At 41.6% G+C, this 6,795-nt stretch overlaps 1 pseudogene; it reads left to right on the top strand.

Annotated features, from left to right (window-relative positions):
* The first annotated feature begins 659 nt into the window (after positions 1-659).
* LOC101330913 (putative RNA-binding protein Luc7-like 2 pseudogene) lies at positions 660-2,079 on the top strand (annotated as a pseudogene).
* Positions 2,080-6,795: the final 4,716 nt, after the last annotated feature.

The following is a 6,795-nucleotide window of genomic DNA, read 5'->3' on the forward strand; positions in this document are numbered from 1 at the left end:
TGAAAGAAATCAGACCCCAAAAAAGAAGTCATGTTGACGGCGACGGTGGCGGCGAGCGGCGTCAGAGCTTGAAGGGGGGCTGACGTCTTCTGGCGGGTGGCGGTGTTGGAGACGAGAGCTTGGTTAGCCAGTATTGCTTCTGTCCCAGGAACCCAACGGAGAGTGAGGGAACGAGGGTCGCTTTCAGGGGCTGCTGCCTTCCACGTACGCGTCGTCGTGAGGAGCGCAGCCCGGACTCTCCTGCAACCCCTCCAGCTCCCTTTTCCACACGCCTCGAGGCAGCGGCGGCAACCGAGACAGCGTCTCACCTTCCCCGACCCCTTCCCCTTGTCTCCCCCGCCCGAGAGGGCCCGGTCTGCGCCCCACCCCCGTCCGTCCGCCCGCTATGCCGCCACCATGTCTGCACAGGCCCAGATGCGCGCGATGCTGGACCAGTTGATGGGCACCTCCCGGGACGACTAAGAGGATTTACCAATGAACCCATGTTTACAAGTCCACGATATTATTTAGCTGAAATGACTGGATTTTCACTGCTGTGTTGGGCCAGAAGGCCCTGGTGGTGGCAACCGTCTGTGTGCCACTGAAAATCGTGCCAATGCCTAGCATACTGCATAAATGGAAGCAGGGTACCGCGAGATACTACTCATCAATGAATCAAATTCAGTGAAGACAGAGTATGCAAGAGTCACCTTCTGAATTGTTGCCTCCATGATGTCCTGTCTGGAACTAGAATAGATCTTGGAGAATGTCTGAAAGTCCATGACCTGGCTTTAAGAGCAGATTATGAAATTGCATCCAAAGAACAAGATTTTTTCTTTGAACTCGATGCTATGGATCATCTGCAGTCATTCATTGCAGATTGTGATCGAAGAACAGAAGTGGCTAAGAAAAGATTAGCAGAAACTCAGGAAGAGATTAGTGCTGAAGTTGCAGCAAAGGCAGAACGTGTTCATGAGTTAAATGAAATCGGTAAATTGTTGGCTAAGGTGGAACAGCTAGGAGCTGAAGGGAATGTGGAGGAATCCCAGAAAGTAATGGATGAAGTAGAGAAAGCACGGGCAAAGAAAAGAGAAGCAGAGGAAGTTTATCGGAATTCTATGCCAGTTTCTGGAAGCTGGAAGCTTCCAGTTTCCAGCAGCAGAAACTTCGAGTCTGTGAAGTTTGCTCTGCCTATTTAGGTCTTCATGATAATGACAGACGACTGGCTGATCATTTTGGGGGTAAACTGCACCTGGGTTTTATTGAAATAAGAGAGAAACTTGAAGAATTAAAGAGAGTTGTAGCTAAGAAGCAGGAGAAAAGAAACCAGGAACGCCTGAGAAGAAGAGAAGAAAGGGAGAGAGAAGAAAGGGAGAAGCTGAGGAGGTCTCGATCACATAGCAAGAATCCTAAAAGATCCAGGTCCAGAGAGTATCGCAGACATAGGTCTCGCTCCATGTCACGGGAATGGAAAAGGAGAACTCGATCCAAATCCTGGGAGAAACGCCATCGCCACAGGTCCCGCTCCAGCAGCCATAGTCGCAGTCGCAGCTACCAGAGAAGTGGGCACAGTTCTAGAGACAGGAGCAGAGAGCGATCCAGGAGGAGATCCTCAAAAGAGAGATTCAGAGAACAAGACTTAGCATCACGTGACAGAGACAGGAATTCAAGAGACAGATCACCTCGTGACAGAGATCGAAAAGGTAAGAAGCGGTCCTATGAGAGCGCTAATGGCAGATCAGAAGACAGGAGGAGCTCTGAAGAGCGTGAAGCAGGGGAGATATAATTAGCTGTGTACATATCCTCAATCCTTAAGCTTCCTCTGGAGTTACATACTATTGTTTAGTTTACAGCTGTTCAGGGTGACACAGTGAGCAGTTCCAGACACCTATCCAGCTAGGCTAGGTGTATAGCATCTAACTTGATCTGAACTTGTTTTCTTTGATGAAGCCTAAAACTACATCCATAGTTTCTGGTGAACTTGTAATACACTTCTGAAAGTACAGTTTTATATAATAAGATGCTGATGTCTTTATTCTTTCTAGTAGGAGTGATAGTGAATGAATTGTGTTACTTGCTTTGGGATTTTTTTGAACATTTGTAAAATGCTGTCTTCCTTTCTCGTCCAAAAAAACAGCAACTTTGGGAATTTCTTTTTAATCCTTCTTCCTTTGACTCTGTATCCCCTGATACCTCTACCCTCTAATTGTAAGAGAAAGGGGTGCAGGGAAGCAATATAACTTCTGTTCTAAGGTTCTATTCCCATTATTAATTACTAGCTGTTTACAGTTCAGAACATTTATACTGGAATGTGTGCTGGAGAAATTTAAAATACTGGGAGTTTTGTTTGTCTAATGGTGCCTATTTTAGAGTGGGAAGTTGAACAGCTGTTGCGTTACATGCTTTGCTTTTTTATTGAAATTTTGAAATCAAACATGTCTTGATTTTTCTGTTCTATTGAATAGCTATGTTCAGGATGTTTTGAGATGGGGGGTGGGAGCAGGGACTCTTTCATAAGCACTTCTTGTTTTATTTTGTGTGTGTGGAGTTATAAAGATTACACCCTTATTGTAAAAAATAATAAAATGAAAATCACCACCACCATCAAAAAAAAAAAAGTCATGTTGTATAAATCCATATGTGTAAAATTCTAGAAAATGCAAATTAATCTATAAGATAGAAAGCAAATCAATGATTGTTTGACAAGGGGTAGTGGTAGGGAAGAACTAGAGAAAAGAATTACAGAGTGGCATAAGGAAACTTTTAGGGATGAAGGATTTATTTATTATACTGGCCGTGGTGATGATTTCATGAGTATATGCATATGTCCAAATTTAACAAAGTGTACACTTTGAATATGTACAGTTTATTGTATGTTGATTATGCCTCAATAAAGCTGTACCAAAACCCCTCAATGCATTTAAAAGAGGTCAGACATAGCTGAAGAAAGAATTAGAAAACTGGATCTGAAGATATTATCCACATGTATTAGATTGAGATAAAAAGAGGAACATATTATAAAGAGACTAAGGCTAGTGTAAAGGTCCAACAAACAAGAGTTCCAGGAAAATATAATAAGAATGCAAAAGAGCTGGTATTTCTTAGATCCAGGAAACCCAGTGAATTTCAGTGAGCATGTATTAAAAAAAAGTCTCCCCTAGACACATCATAGTGAAATCATAGTGAAACAGCAGAATACAAAAAAGTTGAAAGAGAGAAAGAGAGAGAGAGATCTTAAAGTAGCCAGAGAGAAAAAAAAAAATCACCTATAAAATGAGCAATGAGGGACTTCCCTTGTGGTCCAGTGGTTAAGACACCACGCTCTCAATGCAGGGGGCCCAGGTTCGATCCCTGGTTGGGGACGTAATATCCCACATACCGCAACTAAGCAGGCGTGCTGCAACTACTGAGCCTTTGTGCTCTAGAGCCCGCGCACCGCAACTAGAGAAGCCTGTGTGCCGCAACTAGAGAAGCCTGCGCACCGCACCAAGGAGTCCGCACACTGCAACGAAGAGCCAGCACAGCCATAATACATAATAAATTAATTAATTTTAAAAAATGAGCAATTACACTCATAATTCACTTTGTAAGAGCAACTACGGAAGAGAATACATTGTAAGAATTTCTTCATTGTGCTGAGAGAAGATAGCTATCAACCTAGAAGTCCATGTCCAGTGAAGCTTTATTTCAAGAAAAGGTATTATAAAAAGAATATTTCTAGGAAATCAAAACAGAGAAAAGAAATAAAAACAGCCCTCCCTGCTCCCAATAACCTGAGAGAATGTATCACACAAAGACCCTCACTAAAGGAGATCCTAAAGGATGTACTTTAGCAGAATAAAAAATGAAAAGCCTGAGGTGCAAAAAGGACCACTGAATAAACATATTGGTAAATATGAGGTCATATCTCAGCAAATATGGACTATGGAAAAACATACTATAACAGTGTCTAATTTTTGGAGGGGAAATAGAATAAAAATACTGGGGGACTTTCCTGGTGGTCCAGCGGTTAACACTCCAAGCTCCCAATGAAGGGGCACAGGTTCGACCCCTGGTCGCAGAACTAAGATCCGGCATGCCACATGGCACAGCCAAAAAACAAAACAAAACAAAGCAAAAACAAAAATACTGGGCTTGTAGTAGAATTAAAATTGTCCAAAGTCCTTGATTATTTAGAGGTAAAGACAGTTACTTCAGACTTTAAGTCAGCATGCTAAACCAGCTAGCGTAATCACTGAAATAATAAACAGTGCATATGCTTTCCAAACAATTAGAGGGAAATGGAAGTAGAAAAAAAAAATCAATTCAAGAGGAGGCAAAGTAAGAAAGAGAAAAAAAAGGAACAGATAGTAACAGGATCTAGAGCATTTAGAATGGTGCCTGATGTTATCATTTTAATAATAATAATTATTCTTTTATTAAAGAATAAGATATACTTATTATATAATATAATAATTTGTTGTTATTATTATAACTGTTATTTCTGTGTTGATAAACCTCTCTGTGGCATTCAAGACAAGGACCCTTTAACAAGCATGTTCTACTAGTTCTCATAGTTCCTTGATGTTAACAAGTCAATAATACTAATTAAAAGACAGTAATCTGTAGGGATTTAAAAGCTCTATGATTCTCAAGGTTTATAACCTTAGGCCAGTCATTTCCTCATCTATAAAATAAGGCAGTCGGAGGGGTTGGAAGGCAAGTTCAAATTGGATGGTTCTGTATTTTTAAATCCTCATTAACCTAAAGAACGAGGAAATCTCCTGACTCAGACCAAAAACAAACAAACAAACAAAAGGGGGGGAGGGTGTTCAGAAATAGTTTATTTGGGTGAGTGGCCATTTCAGAACACTCATAACAGACACAAGAAGTTCGGTCCCCACAGAGTAGGAAGCAGTAGGTCTTTTTATCCCATACCAGAACCTGACAAGCTTGGAGGCCACTGACCAGGGACAAAGGAAAGCCCCCACTCAGAAGAGACTTGTCAAAGTTACCCTTCCCGGCCAGGATGGAAGGGATTCCAGAGGCTCTCAGAGGAGCCAGCAAGCTCAGAGCTCTGCACCAAAGCACTGGGGTTGGGCTGCCAGACAGCAAGAAGCTATCAAACAAACCCACTCTCCTTACCCCTAACTACAAAAGACTTTTCAAATGCACCCCTGTCGTCTGAAAGCCTTGATTGTTGAACTTCTTGAATCCCCCTACCTGTTATCCTCCTAATTCACAGATGCAAATGCCTACCCTTTATGCATTTTACATACACTGTGATATGATGATGCCCTTCAGATCTAGGTGTTGCCAAGGGAACTCAGGTATCAAAGATAACTGGCTCAGCTTCCAAAGATAAACCGGGCCTGTGTGATGGATGCTGAGGGAGGAGGGCAGAGAGCCTCTTGGGAAGTTCCCTTTTATTTAGGTGTGGTGTGATTCCTTCTGTTCCCAAGAATCATTTTATCTAATCTGCCTTGAAACTGCTCCACTGACTGACTGCTTTATCACTAAAAAATCTACTGAACTAAAGCTCCTCCTTTGCAGCTTTTGAAGATGGAATCTGCCCTGCCTGAAAGCAGTGTCATAAGCAAAATAGTATGTGTACAAGGATGTTCACCAGAGCACTGTTTAAAATTGTGGAATATCAGTAAAAACCCATCAGCAGAGTTGTGGGCAATATATTGTAAAGCTAGGAATTCGACATGTAGCAAAGCAAGTCACTGAGTGGTGTATAAAGTATGATTCTATTGTGATAAAAATCAATGGTAACAATAATAATTTTAGTATATGTAGGGAAAAAATTGGAGGAATGTGGGCCAAAATGTTAACAGTGATACTTGGGGATGGGGTGAAGTGGCATGGAATTTGGGAGATTTCGCTGTATGTGTTGTGTTTACAGTGTTTCAATTTTATATAACTTTGTATTCCTTTTGGATCAAAACAAGAGAAGAAGTGAGGAAGGAAGGAAAGAAGGAAGGAAAGAAAGGCAGTGTTAGAAACATTTCATTCCCTGGACCCCTGGGTCTTGATGTTGTACCCTCTCATTAGCCAAGATGAGGATTGGTGCTGAGTTGCATTCATGGTCAAATGCTTTTTCCTCAAGACAGAGGCACTCTATTTCCATAGTTGCAGATTTTATTCCACAGCATGCAACAGCCAGCAGCTTATTGCCTTCACTCATTTGCAATGGTTCTGTTCTCAACGGGACATGTTGTACCAGTAGGCTTTTATATATTACAATACTTGTAGTATTTGACCACTGAGTTTGAAATTTATTTATATATCACTTTTGATTAAATTGATAAAGTCATTTATTTCTATTTTAGAGCTTACTTTTTAAAAAAGTACTCAATTTATGAGGATATTTATTGCAACAGAAAGAATGGAGAATTTTAAGGTGCTGAGATTAAAATCTGATGTAGGGGCTTCCCTGGTGGCGCCGTGGTTAAGAATCCTCCTGCCAATGCAGGGGACATGGGTTCGAGCCCTGGTCCGGGAAGATCCCACATGCCACGGAGCAGTGAAGCCTGAGAGCCACAATTACTGAGCCTGTGTGCCATAACTACTGAAGCCCACGTCTAGAGCCTGTGCTTTAGAACAAGAGAAGCCATCGCAATGAGAAGCCTGTGCATCGCAATGAAGAGTAGCCCCCGCTCACTGCAACTAGAGAAAGCCTGTGTGCAGCAACGAAGACCCAATGCAGCCAAAAAAAAGAATAAAATAAATTTATAAAATCTGATGTAGACTACCCATTCAAAATTTTAAGGTTCCTATGGCTCTTTAAATTTTAAACATGTCTATACATGCACAACTGGAAATTCTGACCCC

This window comes from Tursiops truncatus, chromosome 1, assembly GCF_011762595.2.
Source record: "Tursiops truncatus isolate mTurTru1 chromosome 1, mTurTru1.mat.Y, whole genome shotgun sequence".
NCBI lineage: Eukaryota > Metazoa > Chordata > Mammalia > Artiodactyla > Delphinidae > Tursiops > Tursiops truncatus.